Source organism: Nothobranchius furzeri, chromosome 9, assembly GCF_043380555.1.
Source record: "Nothobranchius furzeri strain GRZ-AD chromosome 9, NfurGRZ-RIMD1, whole genome shotgun sequence".
Taxonomy (NCBI): Eukaryota; Metazoa; Chordata; class Actinopteri; order Cyprinodontiformes; family Nothobranchiidae; genus Nothobranchius; species Nothobranchius furzeri.
The window spans coordinates 25,296,856-25,322,927 of record NC_091749.1 but is presented as its reverse complement, the minus strand read 5'-3'; the positions used below and the strand labels follow the sequence as shown (position 1 = coordinate 25,322,927).

General features: G+C 42.1%; 1 protein-coding gene across 4 annotated transcripts in view; it reads left to right on the top strand.

Moving 5' to 3' along the window:
- The first annotated feature begins 21,060 nt into the window (after window positions 1-21,060).
- LOC107381977 (A-kinase anchor protein 13) overlaps window positions 21,061-26,072 on the top strand; it is a 201,188-nt gene continuing 196,176 nt past the window's right edge. For all 4 annotated transcript variants that reach the window (XM_070554723.1, XM_070554721.1, XM_070554722.1 and 1 more), the window contains exon 1: window positions 21,061-21,286. The gene's annotated coding sequence lies outside the window, so the exon portion shown is untranslated. The remainder of the gene's footprint in view (window positions 21,287-26,072) is intronic.

Sequence of the window (26,072 nt, the reverse complement as noted above, 5' to 3'; positions counted from 1 at the left end):
ATGTTTTAATAAGATTTAAGGTCTAAAATGTGCTCAACCAAGTTGCTATCCTGCCAGTCAGAGAGTTAGTGTTTGTTTGTAAAGTTAACAAAAATATAAAACTCAAATGTAAAAGATCTGAGCTGCTTAAAGGATGTAGCAGCACACTTTGGTTTTAGCTACATTAAGACTAGCCGTCAAATACAAACTATTTCTCCAACTTGAGGCTGTTCAGGCAGTTTTTTTTTTAAACATACTTCATAATGGCCGACCGTTTTCCTTAATGAACTGTTCCGTGTTTTATTGAATGGCATTCCCTTTATTGTCCATGATTTGGTTTCATGTCTGGAGTAAAGACTGAATAATCTTGCAAGCAATTATACAAAAGACAATCTAATTATCTTTCTGTCTGTCTGCGGAGATAACGATACGTGATGTTTCCCCCAACACTCGGGAAATAATGTTTTAGGAGCTAAATTAAAAGATGAGTGTCTTTGTATGCACCGACACTCGTATGGTCTGTTTATAGCAGTGCTTCTTTTGAGTTATTAGAATGGAGTCACTGTGCTTCCACGCCTCCTGTGTGCCCCTAATTAAAGAGGAGCGATCTCAGGGAGTTAATCTGCTGTGCTTTAGTGAATGGAGGTGGGTGGGAGGCCGCATGGGTCCGACCTCCCAATATCCTTCTCATCTGGTTGGATAAGCAAAACTAGCTTATGTCACCTGACCTGCTCTCAAGCGAGCATCCAAGTGCACACGCAGACAGACACTTTAAAGCACAGGTACTTGGATGGAAGCTCAAAGGTAGGCAGCTGTTGATCTAACCAGAGGCCAATTTCCAAGTATGTGTGCAGACGCTCGTAGATATAGAAAAGGATTTGAACTGGACCATTCTTGGGTCTAAAATGTTTCTGAAAAGGGTTTTTTCTCAGCTCAGGGTGATTGATGAAATGCACACAGACACACACTCACTCACACACTCAGATTTATTGTAACAGTCATTTACACAATGGTGTGTTCAGGCTGCACACACTAAATCCCTGCTGATGGGATCAACCAGGCTTACTGACCTGCAGCGCCACAGACACTGACACCTTGTGGATGTGTGAATTATTTAGAAAATTCTATGATGCACCCCATAGCTGTCAGAGACCACGCTCCGGTTTCTTTAACTCTGGTTAACAAGAAGACAATCCCACCAAACAAAAACTGGAGGTTTGACACATCACTGCTTAAAGATGAAGGTTTTATTGATTTGTTTTAAAAAGGAGTGGGCTTTATATTTAGAACAAAATGACCTGCCTGGAACATCAGCATCTATTGTCTGGGAGGCAGGAAAGGCAGTGATGAGAGGTAAAATAGTCTCTTTCTCATCACATAAGAAAAAAACAGAAAACAAACATATTCAGGAGTTTGGAAGAAATCATTAAGTCTTTAGAGGCATCCACAGAAGAAGAGTTAATGAGCAAATTACCTAAAGCTAAATTAGAACTTCTTGGAATTATTGACAAAAAGACACAATTTTTAGCACAAAGACTACGAATAGAAAACTTTGAACATAGTAATGAATCAGGTAAATTTTTAGCTAGCCAGTTAAAAATTAATAAAGAGAAAACTACCATATCTGCTGTTAAAGACTCAACCGGGAATATAGTTTATGACCCTGAAATCATAAACAACACTTTCAGAGACTTTTACCAAACTTTGTACTCACCACAGCTTCTGTCTTCAGAGGGGGACCAGGCAGGGATGCCCACTCTCCCCCTCACTGTTTGCTATCTTTATTGAACCACTAGTGGCAGCAATTAGGCAAACAACAGATATTAAAGGGACAGAGTGTAAGAAAATAGAACATAAGATCAGTCTTTATGCAGATGATGTTTTACTCTTTCTCCAGAATTCTCAATCATCTCTCTCCCATTCAGTAGAACTGATAAACTCTTTTTCAAGAGTTTCAGATTATTCTATAAACTGGTTAAAATCCACAGTTCTACCAATTAATTTCTCTTTTGTTATTTAGCTTAATACACAATTGGAGTCAGGGAATATCACATACCTGGGAATTAATGTCTCTCCCAAGTTGGCAGATCTAACAAAACTAAACTACATCCCACTTTTAAAGAAAGTGGAAGATGATCTTGCAAGATGGAAATCCTTACCGATATTACTCATGGGGAGGGTTGCTACAATTAAAATGATGGTCTTACCCAAAATAAATTACTTATTTTCAATGATCCCAAACAAACCACCAACTGATTGGTTTAAATCTCTGGACTCCTCAATTACTAAATTCCTTTGGCAGGATGAACCTCCACGAATTAGCTTAAAAACGCTTCAGAAGACCAAAGACAGAGGAGGACTGGATTTACCCAACTTATATTATTATTTCTTAGCCAACAGGCTGCAATATATACCGAGATGGTTGCAAGATAACCCACTAGATGAGTCCTGGTTAGATATAGAACAGACACTTTGCAATACGATAGAGCTTTCAGACTTACCATTTATTAGCTCAAGCATAAGGAAACATGAAAGCTTCAAAAGTATTAGTATCAGCACCTCTCTGACAGCATGGTGGGAGTATCTAAAAATGACAGCGTCTTCACTAATACCATGCAGACGCACACCTATCTGGAATAATGCTGATATTTTGCAAAATAACCAAATGATGAACCTTCCGGACTGGAAAAATAAAAGGGATCCTATACCTGGAACATATATATGAAGGATTGGACTTCATCCCATTTAATCGAATAGTCTCCCAATTTGGAATGGATAAGAATAGCTTTTTAGATTATCACCAAATTAAATCTGTAGTCAAACAAAAATGTAAGCTCAATAAAATAGAATTACAAACACCATCAAGGGTATTTGACTTTTATAATCTCAACCCCCCTAAACTACTGTCTAAAGTTTATAAGACACTGTCCAAAATAGATGATAAAATTGCAGTCCCTATTGAAAAATGGGAGGTGGATCTATCAGTTAGCTTTGACCAGGACTTCTGGTCCCAAACTTGTTTAAAAACTTTTAAAAGGATTAGACACCCCAATTTACAATTAATTCAGTACAAAATTCTACACAGAGTACACTATACAGGTCATCAGATGTTCAAGATGGGGTTTGTGTCATCTGACACCTGTACACACTGCACAAACAACATTCCTGGCAATTACATTCACACACTGTGGTCCTGTCCTCCTGTCCAGGAATTTTGGGGTAGAGCATGTGAAGATCTGTCAAAATGTCTGAAATGTCATATCCCAACTTGCCCCTCTGTTTGTTCATTGGGAAAACTGGACGATGTCCCGATTGAAACATCTTTGGTTCACGTAGTTCTGACCGCCATAGGCATTGCTAAGAAAACTATCCTCTTGAATTGGAAAAATAGAGAAACTCTCTGCATTAACCAGTATAGAAATCTTTTGTTAACTCATATTACACTTGATTTAGCCTCTTCTTCCACTTCAAATCAATCTCTCTGGGCTCCTTTGATCGGTTCCATCACATAGCAATGATGGGGGACCATTGATATTGTCCTGCGGGATGATGTGGGTGAGGGGGTGGAGGGTCTGAGTTTGGAGTATCCGGATGTTCCCTGGAGGTGGGTTCACTCTGGCGGTGCCTGGGACTGGGGGGCCGTTGCCCCCCTCTGGAGGTGCTTGGGTTGCCTCGGGGAGTGGACTACTGGCGATTGTGAGTGGGACCCCTTGGAAGTCTTGGCGGTGGCCATGGGTCGCTGCCTGGCACCTACATTGCCCCTGGGTGGGTCTGGGTAGGGGCCTGGGGGCTCGGGTGTGGGGGGTGGCCGGCCCCGTGTGGGGATCTGGGCGGGGCCTTGGGGGTGGGGTCCTGACATGTATGCTGCCGGGAAGAAGGCAGGCACATGCAGCAGTGCTTGGCCCGGGTCAGGGGCCTCGGGTAGACCTTGGCTCCTCTGCTGTTCCATCACAGGGGAGGGGGAGGTCCAGGAGGGGGAGGACCTAACCTTACCTGGATGTCCTATGTCTTATACATTCTGGAAGTTGTGCAAATGCAGGGATGGGCGTAGATATTCTGCTGGGGTGGGGCTGGGTTGGTGCCCTCGGACTCTGTGAGGCTCTGCAATGCTGCTGCTTTGGGCCCTGGCAAGATGGGCTGGGGTCTCCATGCCCTGGGTGGCATTTTGACAACAGAGGTGCCTATTGGAGCCAGTGGGGGAGCTGGCTCCCTGGAGGTCTAAGCCCAACCAGCCATTTCTCCCCATCCCCGCATATTTTTCTCCTCCTGCTCCCTCACATCATCACACAAACATGCACATAGGACCTTGGGGGTGGACAAGCCAGGGAGTGCGGGTGTGGACCCCATTTCCGCATTCCTGTGGCAACCTGCCCCCCAATTTTATTTGCACCTTATACACTTCTACCAATGGCATTCCACGCAAACACACACTTAGGGCTTTGGGAGTGAGCACATTCAACAGCATTTGGCAGGGGGATTTATCAGCCTCATCCCGAGTGCCGGTGTCCACTTCCCTTTTTAAACTGCACTTAGACACCGAGGGCTGTGGGTGCAAGTGGGGTGGTGCGGTGGCAACAGCTGGCATAGATCAGACAATACCCGCATTGCCCGCTCACCACAGCCTTGGAATACACCTCATCAACACATACTAACACTATATTGGAGCTGGCGGAGGGAGACCAGGGGGTCTTAGCACACCTCTGTTGTTGCCTGGCTTCCTGGGGCTGGAGGCTAGGAGGGAGATCTGGCCATCCGGTTGGGGTCTGGGAAGGTGGGTTGCTGTGCTCAGCGTTGTGCGGGGGAGCCTGCTCATCAGCACACCAGCAGAAACGGTCAAACTCTGGTAACCGGTAATGGTTGTACCCCATGTGCAGCAGTACTGGGACCAGAGTGAATAGGGTGTGTATGGGGAGCATGACATGGGTGTCCGGCATGCATTTTTGTAAGTCTTTGGTTATATGTGTATGTGTGAGCATGAGGGAGGGAGTGTGTGACTGTGTTTGTGTATGACTGTATATGTCAGGTGGGGCCTTTGACTCCTCTCTTCTCCTGGGACTTTGTTTTGATGATATAGATCTTCGTCTCCCCTCCCCCTGCCACACCTGGTGTGGAGTGCGGTGCCTTGGTCTGCCTGAATGTTCGCGGCTCCCGGGTCAGGGGGTTTAAGATTTTTGGCGTCTGCCTGTCAATCCCGGTGGCTGTCTGGTGGGGTCTGGGTTCCTGGGCTCTGCTGGGTCCCCGGTGGGGGTGGTCGCCCTGGGTCCCAGGTCGCTGGGTCCCGGGCTCGGCCAACTAGGGGGTGGGAGGCTGCAGTCTTGCTGCTGATATCTCCCGGGACTCTGCTGGCTGCTGGTTGTGCTCCCCCTGGGCAATCCTCTGTGCCTCTCGAGGGGGGTGGGGCCCTTCTGGTTGCAGTCTCCTTGGGGTTCCTGTGTTCTGGGGCAGCGCCTGGATCTCTGGGACTTCGAGCTCCCTCCGTCTCCTACACACCTTTGGGGGCAGATCTGTGGTCCCTCACACTCTCTATTGGATGCTTTTATAGAGAAACCTTACATAAACAAGCACATGTACACACACAGGTGCTCACATGGTGCTCTCAAAAGTATGGGCTTGGGCACGTTCAACACAGGTCTTAAGGCTGTCGTTGCCACTAAATGCACTATGATCATGTGATTGTTTAGTTAAACAATGCTGATTGTATATTTCTTCAAGTTGACGCAGCGATAGCTTGTTCCGGTTGTATCGTTGTGTGCCGCATTTTTTTCTATTCTTTCTCTTTCTGCAGGTCTAGAAGCAGACTCTTGTTCATTATTGTTTATTCTTGGACCACCTATGATGCTTAGGAGCAGCAAGGGGCCCACAGATGCCCCAAACACCTATAGCAACACAAAATATTTGCCTTGTTGAAAGTCTGATTCTCCAAAAATATCAACCAAGCTTGCAATGCTGACTGCTGGGCTTCATGTGGCAATGTGGAGTAGCACGGGCCCATGCGGGATTTGATCCCCAGGCTCCCGGATGAGAGTCATATGCGCTAACCAGTCAGCCAAAAGGACACCCCCTTGCCAGGGCGCATGATCATTTGGGACATGCTCACCCTGTCACAGTTACATGAATGACTTTCAGACCTTTGCTAACATGCTAATCAGTACTCATGACTACACTGGTTAGAGTTAAAGTCTGGAGCCAGATCCACAAGGTCCTCCAAAATCAGCTTCTGACTTCGAACCAAAATTTAAAGCAAGATTTTCATAAAATGTAAAGTTGATTATATTTTACCAAATGAACAATCCCATAAGATATCGGGAGTAGCAAAAAAATTAACTTTGTTACGTAAATGTACAGTATTTGTAAATGGTAGACTGGGTCTGGACTGAATTCCTGTTTGATCCAGATCCAAACCAGGGCTTGATAAATCACTAGATACAGATTATTCAGAAACTTGTTTTTCTTTTACGTGGTCTGTCGACCCAATCTGCGGGTCTGAAATCAGAAGTCCTAACAATATCTAAGGGAGTCCTTCAAGGCTCTGTTCTTGGGAATCTTTCAGTTTACATAGTAGTTGCTTTGAATTAGATGGGAATAACTCAAAAAAATTATTATTTTTTTAAATGGAGAGGACGTTGTCATGTATGGTTGAGAATCTAGCATCAAAGTTTAGTGCAGACAGAGCAGTGCTATATAAACTGTCCCCTTGGTAATAAATAATTAATAAATAAATTAAAATAAAATGGCAGTTTAGTATCTGCTGTCTGTTTTTGAGATTCCCCAGACTGTTTCTGTTTCTTCAGCTGAAGGTTTTTCTAAATGCAGAACAGAGTTTTGACTCTTCAAAAACAGACTGTTGAGATTGTAGAGACCCACAAATATTTGGGATTGTCATGTGTAAAAGACATTTCTTTTAAATCTCACATTTTAAACATGTTCTTAAACTGACACCTGCCTCTGGCGGAGTAGTTTGATTGCTAGTGTACCAAATGGCCAAGTATTTCACCAAAATGACCAGAAGTGAACTTTTAAAGAGCAAGTAACGTCTAAATTAACTTTTTTTTGCTGATGAACTGTATAAATTAGTGTCTAATGGTGTTTTAAATGTGTGCATTCTTTATTTTAGCATTTTGGTGCATTTTCTTTAAAAATTAAAAATTCTGTCTAAAAACCACAGTAATGCGCCACCTTCAGCTGAAAACATAGAATTTGAGTCATTTTGAATAAATTTTAGCCAATGGCTAAAGAGTAAAATACTACGTAAACCAGTAGAGTACTACGTAGCAGCTCTGTGCCAAAGTTATAAAAGCAACGAGCGTTTCGGCCACGCCCTGTGGCGAGTGGGAGTTGGATTTGCAAGCGAGCGTAGGAGGTCAGCGGTAGTTCAGCATTAGCATATAGCATTAGCATATCCTAGTCTTTAGCATATCTTTTAGTGTTATAAATACTTATTTAGTGTTAGCTTGGCTGTTGGATATTGTAGTTTAGTTAGTGTTTGGCTGTTAGTGTAATTGGGAAAGTAGTTCGGGTTTAGTGTTCCATATCGTCTTAGTATTGGTGAGTAGGTGTAGTGTAGTATGCTTGCGGTGACTCTGTGGGCATTTTACCCGCGATTCTGCACGTCTCCGTTTGAAGAGGGAGGCTGCCCACCATGGCTCTTCCGCGATTTAGATGCAGGCCACCGACTCTGCTCCCCCACCACGGCGGGCTCCAGTCTGAGGTGAGTAAGCTAAATAAACGTTTTAACATCTTCTAAAGACAATTCTCTACCTAAATGCAAAGTCTGAGAGACGTGGTTCACTTCCATTAGCTAGTCAGTCGGCAATTCTGCAACAGTGGCTCTAACTGACGCAGCACTAGTTGACAGACAGCATTACAGCGTGAAATCCAGCTTGTGACCCGGTTCTGTAAGGAATTCTGTTCAGGAGGTCACATTTCAGGCTCTCCACATCATGTGTGACTGACTTTTACGTTATAACAATGATCACACACTAGGAATGTTATAAAGCGCCTATATAGGAGATTCTTTTGTATATTATCTGACTTTATAAACTCCCAACAACAATGTGCTTATATTTTTTTTTTCAGGCTAAATCTACCCAAGACACTGGCTGTCAGACTGATTTAGCTGCAAGAATGCACTTGTCCAGGCTGACGTGAAACCTTCCCTGTAGCAAAGGTGAATTATTTTTAATAATCTTCTATGTAAACATTTTATTATTACCTTCTAGTTTTAATTTGTTTTACAGATTATTGTTACACGTGATTTTATGCTCTTTTAAACCTTTATAATGTGCTGCTTCTTTGTTTTTACATAGCCAGCCAGAATGGAGTTCACAGCCACAGTGTGTCTGGTGACCCACAGGGACCATGATGAAAATTCATATTCCAGAAAGTCCCAGAGCAGCGTCCACACCCCTGAAAGACCAAGATGTGAGGTGTCTGCTGTTGATTCCAGCTTCCACCTCAGTGACAGTGCAAGCTCAGTGAACTGTTCAAGGTAAAAAAAATTAAAACATTTCAGAATTTTTAAGATATTAACAATCAAATAAGTATGTGATTACATCATGACATAATGAAGGAGGCTACTGATTCTGGCCCTGTGACACTTGGTGGTGACGTGTGAGCTGATTCACCTGGAAAACAACTTTTACATTAAATATTTTGTTTTTGCTATCAAAAGTAAATTAACTAATAACCTGCATTATTGCAGGACACTCAGCAAAATATGGACTCTACACCATGAGGCAGGCACACGTTAATATTCTATAAGAGCACATAAGGTGAGCAACACCACATATTGTACACTGTCCTGAATTTGTTTTCTTTCTGCATCTCATCATTAGCCTGGCTGATCACCTGATAACTCCTGTCATCTGGTTATGACAGCATGAGGATGTCCTCACACCTGTAACCTATCAGCTCATCTGGCAGAATAGAGAGAGAAGAGACAACACCACATCTCCTGTTCCTGGAAAGCCTTCAGCCATCCTTCGATGACTGAGAACCTCCATCAGCTCTGTCTCCTGTCTGCCTACAATTATTATAATAAATATTCTGTTTGACAAGTTTTTTGTGCTGCCAAATATCTCATTTTGATTCCAGTTTTGATATTTTAATGGATATTTATAAATTACATTAATTGAATTATCACGTTGCATGTTTAACTAGCTCTATTGTGATGAATTAAACTAGCACCTCACTGTTAAAAGCTCGTTTTAATTTCAAGCATGTTTAAGTATTTATGGACATGAGCAAAAACAGGAAATATATCAATTGAAATTTATTCAATTAATATAACAAATAAGGGGGAAAGAGTCATTGAAAGGCACATTCTTCTGGAAGCTCCTGATCCTGACGACACCAGACCAGCTGCAGACACCAGAGGACCTAGAACCAAGAGAGCAGCTGTTATCAGTAAATAAATAAATCAGGGCAGTTTTAGTGAGCTGAACACATTACAGAATAATTTTCTCATGGGGTATTTTCTAGTGATGGGAATTCCGGCTCTTTTAAGAGAGCCGGTTCTTTTGGCTCAGCTCACCAAAAAGAGCCGGCTCTTTCGGCTCCCTAGTGGCTCCTCAGATTTTCTGTTGCGTAGAGTACATTTATAACTAAAATAATGCTAAACTATGTGTAAAATGATTTACTAATATAAAAAAATGCAATATATCAAATATTTATCATTTATATGGATTTAATAACTGAACACTTTAAGAAATCTACACTTTTCGACTGCTGGCGCTCATTTTCTCACCGTCTTCGTCGTACTCTCCTCTCTCGCTCTCCTTTTTCCTCCTCCTCATTCCCTCTCGTCTCCTTCCACCCTCATGTGCTCTGCTGTGTGTCTGAGTCTGATCCTCCCTCTTCCCCGCCCCTACTGCTCTTTGTGTGGACAGTCTGGACACACAGTTACACATGTTGACCAATCGCCTGTAGCTTCCACCAAGGCAGGAGGAGAGGGGGAGGGGAGGGGACGGCTCCCAATGACGAGCCGGCTCCCGTCGTTCACTTCAAAGAGCCAGCTCTTAGAGCCGGTTCCTTCGCAACCGACACATCACTAGTATTTTCATAACTTTCTATGCAGCAGACTGTAACTTGAGCCCAGGGCTACCGGAGAGCTGCTATCCAGCACGTTTCAGTGGATTTTCCTGCTTTAACAGGTTAGATTAGCTGTTAAGCAGCTCAGCTATTTGTTGCTGATTAAAACCAGGTGTGCTGATGCAGATAAACCTCTAAAACATGCTGAATACTAGCTTTTTAGGGTCGTGGAGCCAAACACTGCAGCTAATCCAATGCTATGGCTAACGGCTACTTACCATTCAAAGATGGTTCTGTTGGGTCGGTTCTGGGAGTTTCAGGCAACTCACAAGCTCAAAACAATAAGGCTCAGGTCCGCTTGTCTCCTCCAAATAGACTTGGTCCCTTTCTTCTCGAGTGTCTGGGTAAGGAGGGGGAGAAACATCCTCCACTTCTAATAACTGCATAGAGTGAAGGGAGCTAGCATCGTCTAGTTAGCCGTTGTCTTCGTCACTGCCGCGGCTCCGCCCTCTCGGTCCTCCAGGCAACTCCTACTAATGTTGCATTTTTTAAAATTGATACGTGGGTGGAGAAGGACTTCGAGGCTCAATTGACCCGCTCTTTAACTTACAGACCAAACTTTGTCATACAGGTCAATCTGACACCTTGTTGCTGATACGACATCTAGAATTAAACATATAGAATTAAATTCATTCATTTTTTAAAACTACATCCTTGACTCTGTCTGAATTAATATGAAGTGTGTGTTCCCTGAATAGTCCAAAGAACCTAAGGTAATATTATAACAAATATTCAAAGACCAATCAGATTGATAATTCATATTTGTATATTTATAGGGCTGCATGATATTAGGAAAACCTGCGATATTCGATAACAGTGCTTAATATTGCGATATCGATATGACTCACGATAAATGAACAAATACTAAAGTTTGCAGTGTTGATGTCGTCTGGCGTGTGACGTCTCCTCTGGGTTCAAAGCAAACAAAAACTATGAATTCCATTACAACATAACATTTTTATTGCAAAAATATGCAGCAAAACAACAAACTGCATGCATGCAGTTTCTCAGTGACTTTAAAACATCACCTCCACCATAAAACTTTTTCTGATGCTCCAAATACAGAAAAACATCCCTTACCAGGGTTTTTGAATAAAAAAAAATCTGAAAATAAGTTTAAATGATAAATACTAAATAACATCATTTAAATGCAACAGCAAATTCTCTCATTGCTACTGAACATTTTCTCCACTTATGTGGTTATGATATAAGGCTGTTGCTGCTATTGGGAAGTGAACTGTGCTGGTCCAAACTAGGAGAATATTAAGATTTTTTGAGGGTAAGAGAAAAACAATTGTCTACCTTTCAGAAGAGGAACTGGCAAAAAACTACATGGAAAATATGTGAAAACGTTTGGTTTTAACCCCAAATTGAACAAGTTTACCTAGATCTTAAAAAGCAGCTCAGATGATGAAACTGCAACTATGACTCTGATAACAAGCTAACAAATTGAACTAGCTCCTCTAAGACAACCGGCTAGCAGAGCTTCTGACTGACATTTTATGTGCAACAGCAAATCAACTATCCTGATTAACAAGGTTATAAACGCTCATAAATGAAAAATCACTTTGATGTGTGGGGGAACTTTTCCAGGCCCTCTTTAGCAGGGTGGGACTGGGAGGAGAGTGCTGTAGCCTTTTAGCTGGAAGCTAACCGGAGCCTGGGGCTAACATCACCACCCGGTGGAACACTAGCAACATGAAGGTAGGTGGGTTGGTTCACCGGCACGTGTCGGAGTCAGCCCGGTTATTATCGGCTGCTTAACGACACCGAGCGGACTCACGTTCACGTTTGAAAGCAGCGCTGATTCCAGAAACCTCAGCACAACGTGCGTTCGTTAACCTGAGCCAGCATGATGAACAAGGGAATGGCGCCGCTAACTCAGTTTGGGTGTTGTGTTCCACCCATCCTATGGGTCTACGTAGGGGGCGGGCGTATTACGTGAACGGACCCATCTGATTGGCCACATATCAGAAGGGCTACATTTGATTGGTCAAATAATACTTCCGCGTAAAAAACAGAGCTGATTTACAAAAAGTTGATGTACGACACTGATGGAAATATTTGAACCAAACATTTATCACCGTTTTTGACGTGCTTTGTGATGGGCCTATCGCACGTCCTGTTATCGCGATGACGATAATTTTTCGATATATTGTGCAGCCCTATATATTTATAAATCATCATCATCAACAAAACTGTACCTAATCCATCATGCTACAATGTGTTGTCTGGGGATATTTTGCCCCTTGTAGCGTCTCCCTTAGCAAACTGGTCCTAGGTTAAATGTAAGACAACAACAGACTGTAATCCTAGTAATATTAAGGTTAAATTTAAAAAAATGAAAGAAAAACATTACATTTGCTCTTCTAGCAGCATTTAGTGACACAGAAAACCCCAAATTCTCCTTCAAACTGGAGGATACGTAAAAAAGCTTCTCCTGACTGACAGCAGCATGGTGGGTTTGGTTTTCTTAGCAATTACACCACACAGCATCATGATAATTCTGAGGTACGCTTCGATGCTCCGAGACATTTTTACACAACAAAATGAAGAAAATAAGGAGTTGTGTGAAAAATCACACATCCAGAGTCAATTTAAAGGTGACAGTTACAGAGAATTGGTGTGAAATATCCTGAGAATTGTTGTACCTGTATAGTAAGCATGTAAAAAGCCACACTGTAACAAATGGTGGGTGGCAGCTGAGTGAGCGATGAGGCCAGGGAAGCAGTCAGCTTCAGCCCAGAGGAAGCTCTTTTTGATCTCTGTGGTGTCGGAGCAGCTTATGTTGAACACGTATCAGCTTTGGCAACGTAACAATGATCAGAAACTTCAAAGCAAGGGTTTCAAGGCACATAAATGCTAAGACATTTTAAGTTTTAATTAAAGATGCACTAATTAATATCCTGGCATTAACGGTGGATCCAATGACTATGTATTATGTGAGATGGCTCATTGATAGTGATGAACCCAGAGTTAATTATCGTCCCGCTCTGCTACCTTTCCCATCTCCTTCAGACAGTTTCAACAGATCTCACCGCCTGCTGCATCCCAGTTCAGTCCTTCCACTTTCATTACGTGTTGTCACACTATGTCTTTATGATACTGATGTTTACTCATAAAAGCTGTTGACCACAGCCGTGCAGGTAGAGTCTAAGGCTAAATATTTCCTATGGCTGCTGGGACAAAGAAAGAGAGAAGAGGGTTGCATTTTATAGGTGGGCAGAAAAAAAGTACTTCAAACAGATGCTAATGGTGCTTGTGTGTTTGCCTCGAAGAGCTGAGAGGCACCTAAAATGTAAATTTAGCTTGTTGGGTTTCCCTCAAAAAGCTCTGGAATAAATTAAAAAAAAACATGGCCTCTTTTAAACAGGCTGTTTAGAAGCTGAAACAAACTTTCAGCCGTCAAAAACACTCATTTTGACTCCAGACACAAGGATCCCTGTGGTCACAGTTAAAATTATAGCTGTTGCTACATCCGGCACGTCGATGCCTTGATTCAGGACTCCATAGTGAAATGGACTGCGGAGATCTTGTTTGTATAAATGTGTAGAAGCAATGAAGTAAAGAGATGATCTTAAAACAACAGCTGATTCTTTATTCTTAAGCTGATTATTAACTCATTTTCACACTGGTTTTAGTCAGATCTTCTAATTTCTAGTTTTCTTTTAACGTCAACCCTCCAAGTACAGGACCATCACTTATCTCCTCTGCTACGGATGACATTTTACATCCAAAGCATATCTAGCAACACGTAGGCTCAAACATGCAGCATTCACCTGGTTAATTTGCTCAATCAAGAGCGATTGCCTCTAACTCTTTAAACAAGACAGTGTAACATTTGTTTGGGACTACAAAAAGGCCTCACCTTCTGATGAGGTTGCTTTACTTTGTTTTGCACCCTGGTGATGAGATTACTGTATTCATATCTGCACAAGCAAACAGCACCTTAAGGTTGCAGTTTCACGTCTGGTCCAAAACACCCAAAAGCTCCATTTGGTCCAGATTTAGACCAGATATTGTTTCATCATATATATGTCTATGTATATTCTTCATCAGGTGTCCAAACAAGCAAACTGTAGTCCAAAGACACAAGTCTTGGTTTGTTCGCAGCGAGACAAAGAGTGGGACCCAGTGAGTCAAAAAGAGGAACGGATGTTTTAAAGTGAAAAAACATAAAGCTGAATGGTGCAAATCTGAAGCAAGCAGATGTAAAAAATATAAATAAAATGTATTGTCAACAGAATTGGTCACAAAAAACCATATGGCAGCACCTTGACTTGTCATGTTCTGTGTCCCTTTGGTCTCCAGCCCCCTCCTGGCTTCCCTCAGGTTCCCCCTAGTCACTTCACTTGTTTTTAGTTTTCTATAGGTTCAGATTCTCTAGCTCATATAGTGTTTAGGTTTATTTTAGTTTAGTAGCTTTTGTGTTGCAGGATTTAGATCTGGTTTTCTCCCCTGCTTGTTTCTGCTCCTCCTCTCAGTTCGTTAGTCTCACCTGTGCCCAACTCCCTTAATCGCCCAGCCCCTGTGTATATAACCCTGTCTTGTCTCTCGGTGTGTTGTTGGCCCATTGTCTTTGTCAGCGTTGTTCTGGTTTTCCCTCCTGTGCTCTAGGTTCCTGCTCAGAAGTCTGAACTTTTGTTTTGTCTCTCAGAGTTTTGTAGGCGAGGCTTACACTCCAGCCTTTTGGATTTTTTGCAGCTCATCCTAAATAAAGGATTCTGACTTTTGCAACCGCTCCTGCCTGTGTGGCTCCGGGTTCTTGCCTTCTGGGTCCAAACCTCCTACCCTCAATGTGACATGACATTTTTTCTGGATAAATGTCATGAGTAGGGATGTTCGATATATCGGTCTACTATTAATATCGGCCGATATGGCATTAAAATGTAATATCGGAAAATATTCTATCGGTTTTACGTCTTTCAAAACTATATTATACATCAAACTCTTCAGCTACTTCTCCTCTCTCTTAAAACGTCAAAACATGACAGATCTGAGGTAAAGTTTTGAGATATTGTAGTTATTTGGCACAAGTTGTGAAGAAATTAGCCCTGTGTAGTGAACATACGCTGTCCTCACAGCACGTAGCTATCTGTAGCTAGCCAGCTAACAGACGACTAACACAAGAACCAGAATTGTCATCCAAGGCTTGTTTTTGTTATCCGAAGATTCTTTATAATTGTTTTATTACCATAGCTGCAACAAAACGAAAATGAAAAAAAAAAATACATTACTAACTAATACACACATCTCAGTGTTACGCTTAAGGAGACGATGCTCAGCTGCTGTTGGAGACTAAATAGATATGGCTCTTCTCCTGTTGCTAACTTAACTTGAAGTAGTTATCATTTTGCACAGAAAATGTAGTTTAAGCATCCATGAAAGGAAATGTGATGTTAGTGATGTTCCTTTTTTTAATGAGGGGGACACAGCGTATACCGGTATCGGTTTATATCTGTACTGGAAATTAGGAGTGGACAAAATCAGGAGATCAGATATCAGTAAAAAGCATCCCTAGTCATGATTAGTGTAGGATCATAGATAGCTTCCTGACCAACCCGTTGGAGATTGGACGTCAGGACTGAGCCAAAGCGTGTTTCTGAGTGGAGCCACATTCATAACGGCTCGATCCAGTCTCTGATCTAATAAACCTCGCTGCAGTTCATGCAAACGTTATTTAGAAACGTTGTTTATACAAAGCCAGGGCCAAGGCCTCACTGTGGGTCACAACAAACTGGGTCGGGTCCTGATGGGATTCTTGGACTTTAAAGGACATTGGGTGAAAAACTCCTTTTGTTATATTTTACGATACATTTCACAATTAAAAAAGCTAAATCCAGTCATCCTAAACGGACGTGAGATTGTGTTTTCATCATTTTCTCAGAGACTGAGGTTGAGCGTCTCTGCTGCTTTTATAGTGGGTCTGAAGCAGGAACGGTTGATCCCAACGTTCCGTCGCTCAGAAGGTGTTTGGAGAGGGCTAGTGAGTGAAACCCAGTTGCCACTTGTGTGTTTTGTTTCAATTCTAGTGTTTATCCAGGGTGGGGGGTGTTTGGTACTATCTGTTTCATCTTCTCCCATCCAAGGCCTCTGACTTACAAAACCTCCTTTTATCGCCACACAACAGCAGCTTATGTTCTTCTGTGTGTCTTCCTTGTTATCCCATCTCGCGCTCATGTTCAACAGTCAGCAGACTGCTCTGCTTCATCATGCCCCCCTCCTCATCCTCCAGACTGCATTATAAAGCCTGAGAGTAGCTCAGCATGGTGGTGAGTGGGGACCCTTCCAGCACCACCTGTCATTTATCTAACCCTCAGCTGCCTTTTGAGGATGAAGCCTCTGATGCTGGTGATGGGCGGAAGGCCTGCCCCCCTGCTGGGCCCTCAAAACAACTTTTCTGTTCCTCAGCCACACACACACAGACAGAAATGGTCCACCTGTGTGTGTGTGTGTGTGTGTGTGTGTGTGTGTGTGTGTGTGTGTGTGTGTGTGTGTGTGTGTGTGTGTGTGTGTGTGTGTGTGTGTGTGTGTGTTAAATGAAGTGCCATGGTAAATATCAGAAAGGTGAGCTTTCAGGAAAGTCAAACAAATGGCTGTGTAGGAGTTTTGTTCCCGTTTGCTGCTGTAATCCGAGTTAAAATTACAGCATCACCTTTATTTCAGGTTTAAAAAGAAACAGTTCTGCAATCTACTTAGTCCTTGACATGAAAAATGTCACTCTTTTCAAAATCATCCACGTTTTTATGTTCCTCCACATGCTTCCCAGAAGCGGTCTAAATTGTCCTAATGTTTATTTCATATCCCTCCATTCATCAGGCCTAATGGAGGCCCTGGGTGTCCTAAGCGCTGTTGCCGTATAGAGCCTAATGGAGGATATAGGGTATTTATTGTTATTTTTTACCTTCAACAAACATTTGCTTGTAAAAAAGCTGCAGTGAAGATGTTTTAGTCCCAGATGTGGTCCGCCACAGCTGATAAGCTGTGCTGTGAATGAAGTCAGACTAATTCTGTGCTGCAGAGTAACACTTATTTCCCTGACGCTCAGAGATAAGCGTGTACTTATGAGTACAATTCTCTAAATATGGACCTGCGGTTTGCTTATAAAGCCTAAGCCCCCCACCCCCCCACACACACAGTTTGGTGACATGCAATGATTTCATCCAGACGTGAGCTTGCACGGATCAGCTGAAAACCATGTGAAGTTGACATCTTCTGCATAAATGGTGCTCAGGTGACCTCATGTCACTACAAGAATCCAGCAAAAGATCCAGAGGCTTGATTTGAATCACTTCTCTGAATTTAGAAGAAGCACACAAGGTCTCAAGTGTTTTCCTCTTGCTGTTAGAAAACACGCCAGTCAGAGTTCACGGTTTAAACAGACATCTGAGGGCTGTTTTCCAGTTATTATCTTCTGAGGTGGACCAGCCTTATGTTGTTTTTGCTATATTTATGTTTTCCTTTGCTGATAATGTCAAAGAGCTCTGCTGGATTGCCGAGCATATGTGTTTCTGCTTGCAGAGATAAATCAGGAGATGTGCAGAACCAGCAGAGGGCAGCTTAAGCCCCACAGTTGTGTAGCATCTTATAGAGTCATGCATCACACCACAGACCAGTAACAGGTTTACATTTTAATCATCAGTGGTGCTGGTTTTTAACCTCCGATAACTACTGATGCTCTAAAGCCCAAAGCACAAATTTACCAAAGTGCACAAACAATTAAAACTTCACTCCTCCTGTGTCTCCTCCCTTTTGCAATAAGCTGCCTGAAAATGTAGTTTCCAGCTAGTACTTTATTAAATGAAATTCCCACTGACATAGTGCCCTTAAAGGAATTCTTAGCAAATTGGAAGATCTCAAGTAGAAGTAATAAATAATTCCTGTCCTGCTAACTGTAGCTTCCTGAACCGCCTGTGTTTGCAGAAACTGAGTTTGTATCTAACAGTGAGCACAGCCAAGTGCTGTCTAATTGCACCTCAACAATATTTTTTAAACTTTTACACCACTGTCTGTTTCACCTGGATCTTATTTATATGAAATTCAGCAAATCATCCTGCTTCAAGAGACGATGTGTAGTTTTTGCCATTAATTTCCGGAAACATCCATTAAAATGTTGTTGAAAATGAAATAAATGATGCCCAGTTGTTGCTTTGTTACTTATAGCCATAAAAATCAGGTCTACAATGCATGGGAGCGGGTCAAAGTCTCTGGGTTAGGGTTAGATGCCATGTTTCCCACTACGGGCCCATGAGGACTAATGATTTGAAACAAATGGATGCAACACTTTCTCCATTCTTAAATGTTGCTTTACACGTTTACCTCCACTCGTTGCCAGTGATGAAAAGTAGTCTGATGTGCTTGTTATTTTGCTGGAGTTTGCACTCCCCAAGGCTTTTTGACCCTAATGGGCATCTGTTGGTAAAGTCTTACCCCGGATTCACACTGCAAGCTTCAGCGGAATGGAACGGCAGTGAAACGGCACCCCTTCAAATAGAATCCAATTATTGTCTATGGAGTGTTTCAAACCAACCGCGATGCGGCAATTTCCAGGCGCGTCCCAGAAGCGGCATTCCGTGCCGCCTTCGCTAAAGATAGGATCGAGCTCTGTTTTTTCCACGAGCCGCTTCTGGGACACGTCAGTTTCCGCAGTTCATATAGTGCGAGACAGGAAACCACACAGTTTCGTGTAAAATCCCCAGTTATTGTCAAAATAAAATGCAACGTTGCGATGTTATATATAGTACGTGTGACTGAACGGCTTTGTTTACCGCCAGTTTCTTTCGAGAAGTTCAACGGTGTGAGGAAGGATGGTGGAAATCTCGAGGGATTGTAGAATCTCGCGAGTACAGCGAGGTGCATCGAGGAGGCCGTGCCGCGGCCAAGACTCTCCCGGTGTGAAAAGGACCGCTTTGAAGTTCACGAGAGAGCCACTCCGCTGCTGTTCCGTTCCGCTGATGCTTGCAGTGTGAAGCCGGTGTTGCTCCAACACAAAAATACTGCTTGCTTGCAACAATTTAGGTATCTACTGCTCCCTATCGCCAGGTAAAATATTTAGAGTCACTTTAAATTGACAGCTTAATAATGGAAAAATATGATCATAATTGCGTCCTCACTCAAGTGGAACAAACTGTTCCAAGCTGACATTTTAAGGAGTCTAGAGACACAGATTTACATCAGCAGATGTGTGATTTTAAGTCGTGATTAAAACATATGAGCATAAATTCCTTTTACCATGCCTCATTTTATCTGTTGCATAAAGAAAATATGGACAAAGGTTCAAGCGTCATCTGTCGTTGTGTCCTTGGGCAAGACACTTAACCTGCCTTGCCTACAGGCTGTGGTCGGAGGGACAGGCGGCGCCTCTGTCAGTGCGCCCCAGTAGCTCATCACCATCAGCATGTTAATATGTGAGTGGATGGGCAAATGGGTGTTTGTTTTGTACAGGGCCTTGGGGGGTTTAAACCCTAGGGGAACTATATCAAATACACGCATATTACATAAGAAAGGAGAGTCAATGCCCGGAAATAGAACTTTCTGGAAAACAATAACTGAATGCCACTCCAGAGTGTGTAGGGATCATGATTAAACACAATGACACGTTTTGTGATGCACATCTTTGGTGTGTTTTCCCCTTGTTCTGCCATCTGTGCTGAGTGTGCAAAACACAAGAACCTTGTGAGTCCAGCCTTTGGATGGTGTGGAAGTGCCAAGATAAAGTAAGTGCAAACTTGCAATGTAGAATGCTCCGATATTATTTTTTTATAACATTGTTGTAGATTGTTTTTTCTTATCATTTGGGGCAAAACTTGAAATAGATTAGTTTAATTAGTTTGGTTTTATTGTACAAGGACAGCACAAAAGATAATGTTACATGGAAGGGCAGCACAACCTTTGTTTTGTACTGAGGTTTTCCAGCCAGAGGCTAATTTTCAAACCTAGTCCTTGTTGGATTTTTAGAGACAATTAAATAACAGAATTTATAACATTTATCACACACACACACACACACACACACACACACACGCACACGCACACGCACACACACAGAAATGTAACTAATGCCACATCCTTAACTGGCAGAGATGTTAGTAATATTTGCATCAACCATCATAAATTGACATAGGAGTTGTTTTAAGAAGGCAGCAACGCATTTTGGTCCACCCTGTAGGAAGTAGACGTCATTTCTCAGAACAGAGGCTATTCAGGAAACTAATATTTACACCACTCACACAGAAACATAAAAAAAGCCCTAAATATCCTTGTAAAAGTACATTGTGAAGCAATACTTCCATTTTAAATGTAGTTTCAACTAGTTTTCAAAGTTAGAAACATTGAAAACCGAGAGCAGACTAAGAATAAGCAGTAAATACAGTCAGTTGGAGTTTATTCAAACTTCAAAAACAAACAGCAGAACAGAATGTTCAATAAGTTTCCAGTTGCGTTTCCACTTTTCTCTTCCTGATTCTTCGTGGGAAGTCAGATGTAATGGTCGGTCAGCTGAGGAGCAGTTGGTGACCAGATTTTTGTGGGCTCAAGATCCACTTTCAAAGTAAAAGCCGGATTTCTTTGCGCTGTAGTCACAGTTGGGTGAACTTGTAATTTGCTAGGTTTTTAAAACCTTTATTACACATAAACACACACAACGCGTAAAAGCTACATGTCTTAGTGTAGTAAATAAAGTTGAACCCCAGCAAGAAGGCGTTAGCGCTAGAGTCGTGACTTTAGTTAAACTTGTGAAAGGAGTTTAATTGTGAAAAGCACAGACAGGATGTTAAAATCGTCCTGCCAGCATTATCAACGCAGCAGGGAACAACTGCGACATTTTCTGGTTTTCTTGGCCTCTCAGAAGTGTTGAAGTGTTTCCGTTTCTGTTTATCAAACATACTTAAAGAGCGCTGAAGTAATTCAGTGCTGCGTAAGCACTTTGAGGCGCTTGTTGTGGTTTGAAAGTCAACTCCGAGCAGGGACAGCAAAGAGCCTGTCCTCGGGCAGACTCCTCCTGTTGAGTTGTCCTGGGAAACCCTAACAACTGTACGGAAAGTCAGTCAGTTCCTCGGAGGAGAGCACACTGGAAGGAAACACTCAGTCTGGAGTTTCTACAGCACTTTTCAGGACAGAGCGACATTTCTGCTCAGACCCAAGCTCTGCGGGAGGATTGATATTATTATTATGCCTTTAGAAGCTGCTGCCTCTTCTCGCTGAGCTCCGGCTGCCTGAGGTAAGAGCAACCACCTCCAGGCCAGCCTGGTTTTAGGTGGGTTTGTGTGTTTCTCCAGTCGCGCTGGGTTTAACTTGTTGCTCGGTAGCCATGACATCCGCTCCCTCGGAGCTTGTTCTGTTGGGCCCGAGAGGAGGGAGGGAGGGAGAGGGAGAGAGAGAGGGAGGGGAGAGAGAGAGATTTCTGTGAACTCAAATACAGCAATTTAAACAGTTATTCCTTAAATATGCTTGCATTTCGCAGTTTTCTTGTTTGGAAAGAAACAGGAAGCCATTAAACTAGTTTTATGGGGATTTAAAAGGCACGTGGCTCATTAAATGAGATATAAATAAATGTACAAACTCTCCAGCCATTTTTGCTTACCTGATTCGAGGGGTAATGGAAAGGCTTTGTGTGATTAATCGATGTTTCCAATAATAATATGACATATAATTACTTTTCTAAGTAGTAATGTGATCGTGATGAACACAGGGATTGTCCAGCATTAGAATAAGTTAATGTTATCCAGATTATTTTGATGGGGAACTTGCATATATTTCACATCCTTTATGATGGTTTTGTCTTAAAGGAAGTGCAGCTGCAAGAGTTATTCTCACTTCATGTTTTATGATCCATGTTTGGTCTGCACACACATGTGAATTTAAAACAGATAATTCATTTACTCCCTCTTGACCTCATCCACTTTTAACACCTTCAGATGTCCAGGCTGCTCCCCCATTGGGGTTTTAATCAGAACACAGCCCCATCCTCTTCCTAGTGCTTGGACTTTGTCCCGCTCTGGCAGAGCCTGATTTCAGGCCACCACAGCCGGGCTTATCTGTGGTCTGCTCACACTGAGTCATCCAGTTTCCTAGAATGATCAGAAACTGTGATTAGTGTGTTGCATATTCCTGTTTATGTTATCTCATGTTTGAAAGTAAAGAGAAATTGTTCTGAATTATTGTGATACCCACAGCAGCAGTAACATTTCATTCTGCTGTATTAGCTTAGCTTGGAAATCTGACTCAGTGCTCATGAACGTGGGAAGGTTAAGTATTCACCATTATATTATATTCCTCAAAAGTGAAAGAAGGAAATGTGCTTTGACATCATCCCAAAGCGCCCCAAAGACGCGGGTGGGCCATGTTTGCAGTGCCACTCCAGCTATTCTGATAGCTAAATTTTAACTTTTATGTGTCGGAGGGACATCAGCCGGACCCAACTGCTCCAGTTTGGAGCTCAAAGAATGCATTCATCTGTAAGTTTTAGAGCACACCTGCAAACCAGGACCAGGAAGAGTCCATCCTGGCGGCCCAGTTTCACTATAAAAACAATAACGGTTAGATTTGTGACGACAACTGGCCGTGTTGACTGAAAAGATTTGATCATGGTGGTGGGTTCTGCTTCTTTAAGGCATCGTTGATGTTGTGAATAGTTGTTTTTGTCTGAGAATACTAATTTTTATTTATAGTCTCTTGGTGTTTCTGCGTTTGGGTTGAAGCGCTTTAGTGACTGACTCGAATAATACGAATACATAAAAACATCTGAGGTCCAAATGTACTGCCCACAGCTCAGAGACCACGTGTTCTCTGATTAAAACTGCATACACTGCAGACACAATCGGATTTTACGAGAGCAGCAGGCGCAGCGTCCTGAATCATCCAGCTTACACACTGATTTTGCATCGAGATAAAAAGTCTGTTTTTCCTGGTTTAAGTTGTTAATTAAAGCAATAATAAATAGTACATAAGAGTAAAGCCTATTATCTCACCTGCATTTAAACCAGTTCAGTGTGACAAACACTTCCATAGGAACATGGACAAAAGATGTTGGGTTGGTAATTGACACAACTGTTGTGATCAGGTAGCCCAACAACTGAGTGCACGTAGAGACTTTAGCTAACAGTCTGTCACAAACTGCTCGGTGTTGCATTCATGAGTAGAACCATGTGAAATATGGTGACTGATCACTTTTTCTGTAAAGATTAACGTGAAAATACTTTATTACTAAACAAATAATAACTGAACTGACAGTTTGTTGCTCACACACACACACACACACACACACACACACACACACACACACACACACACACACACACACACACACACACACACACACACACACACCCGTTGGTCTGCACGGATCTGAAGGCGGGGGTGGGGAGCACAGCTTTTATTAGCTACATGTCCCTGTGTGTGTGTGTGTGTGTTTTAATTGTTTGAAACCAGTAGTAGGAATGTTAACATGATATAATCTAATCAGTGGCGTTTATCATAAAGGTGTTAAAGCATTAGGTCACATAAGTTGTAATAATTAGTAGTTAATAAGACTAAAACTACTCATCTAAAAGCAAGCTAACATTATAACCGGAACCACCCTCTGCTGTTTTATCCATCGTGTCAACAGTGAGAGCAGCAGGATGTAGCACCAGCGTTCCTCATGGCTTTCCTGTTGAATGTATTCCTATTAGCCTGCTCCTTAAGTCTCCTTAGGCTGACTCACTGTATTTAGCTGCAGTAGAAAAGACGAGTGAAAGAGGAGAAGGCCTCTCATTCGGAGGACCGTAAATTTCCATGAGGATTCTGCTGGCTCCAAGCTGAACGCAGCCAATTTCTCATCTTCACAAACCCCCTAATTTAATGCTGATGGAGGATACGCTCTGCGTCGGCCTTATAATTACACTGTATTTACTATAGAATAGAAGCTTTAGGGCAGGCCTTACAGGTACTCACTCACAGAGAGGCCCTGCTTCACAGTGAGGGTTTGGCTTGCCTGGGAGGGCCACTGCTGATGTTCACCATAAAGCCTTGACTTAGTTTTTGTTAAGACTGGAATCGCTGGAATCCTCCCAGCATGTCGACCAGCGACAGAGCTCATTGTCCCAAAGCAGCAGCCATCATCACAGCTTGTCCAAACCTTTAGCCCAGGTCTTGTTTTCTGTTCTCCTGGAAAATATCAGCCTGACTTTTTGTTAATTCTTAATTTGCTTTTGGTGACACTAAGACATGTCAGCAGTTCTTGCCTCCAGCACGGCTTGGCAGTTTTATTAAATCATCTCACAATGAAATATTTAACATTCTCTGGCTCCAATGTGTGCAGCACTGTTAGCGTAGTGTGCGTTGTTACATTAGCAACACGCTAGCCATAAAATGTTATTTACTCAATTGCTTCTATGTTTGGTTAATCAGAATGACTGTTGTACAAGTTTGCATCTTCTAAAGACAGCAGTATCACAAAAATAGTCAAATGCAAATTCCAGTCATCTCACAAACACCCAGAGGTAATTGCAGTTTGATTTAAAGGCTTTGGAGGAAGTGTTTTGTTGAGCCTGAAATCTGATTTCAGTATTCAAGAGATGTTTGCAAATCCCTAACTATGAGTGTATGCAGCTGTATGCATTATGGATGCAAATTACAAGTAGGATCAAGTATTATAAAGGGCACTGAGCGTGAGATGGGGTTGAATGGTTCGCTTTTGTCAACCAATCAGCTGAAAGTGATTTTCTATCCATTTTTAAGTTTTTTTTTTTCTAGGAAACTTTGAAATAATTACTATCATACTCACCTCAGATATTTTACCTAATGGCCTTTGTATGGAGATATTAAGTTTACATTCTTCAGGGCTGATGAGCTAATGTAGTCTGGCAAACTATCCTAATATATGTATATATAGATTTTTAGGCTAGAGCTAACAGCTAATGTGAACACAGTGAAAACCAATGTGTATTGCAGCCATTATAGGGATGTCCCGATACAACGTTTTCACTTCCGATACGATACCGATATTGTAGCCTTCAGTATTGACTGATATCAGTCCGATACAATATCAACACAAATCATACATACTTTTACCTATTTCGTAGTGTGGAATGTATGAAAGGCTTGATCAAGTGATATTACTCAGTCAGAGAACAAGAGCCAATAACAGTAAGTATGAAAAAAAGGACAATTTTTCGGAACGACACATCCCTAATTTTAAAATTTCCAAAACAAGCATAAACATTTACGTTGTCATTAACACATTGATTCAGTGCACAGGTTAAAATATTGAAACACAAATAACCCCAACTAGCAGAATTAGCACAATATAGACATAGACATCTAGACGGTGCTACATGTAACTTGTAACTATGCTTCTTGGCAATTAATCAATAGTGTCATTATAATTACTCACTTCTACTGTAAAGTATGGCTCATCCATGGAATGAACAGCACAGCTAAATGTGTGTGTTGCATCCACTCCTGCAAAATTACCTTTGGTTAATTAGTTTTTGATAAGATGAAGTTGATAAACAAGCGACCTGAACATGATAAATTACAGTTGCTAGGTAGCGCTGTGTAAGTAAAGGGTGAATATATTTATGATTTTTTGAACTTGTTTTTTTCTGTAAATATTATATTATGTATAATAATGTATATATGTATGTATATATATTATAAGATTTAACAGTTTATTTGAACTAGAAACACCCATCCCTATGCTGTAATAACATGCTTTTGATAAAACAAAAACATGAAAGACTTTATTTAGTTCCTTTCATAAAAGTGCTCACATTAGAGCACTTTTCTGCAAATAGCTGTTAGCTTCTGTCACCACTGTGGCTCAGTGCCAGCTCATAATTGTGCCATCTTTTCTGACTCTATCTTATTAAACGACACAAACAAGAATAATAATTAAAGCTGCAAGCAGCGTCGTTCGGCCCTTGCAGCTCCGCGCCGCTCCGGCCTGGCCAGCAGCCTGGGGCACCCGGGCACATCCGCGGAGCAGAAACGTCGACCACCCCGACACCAGAAACTGCTAACAG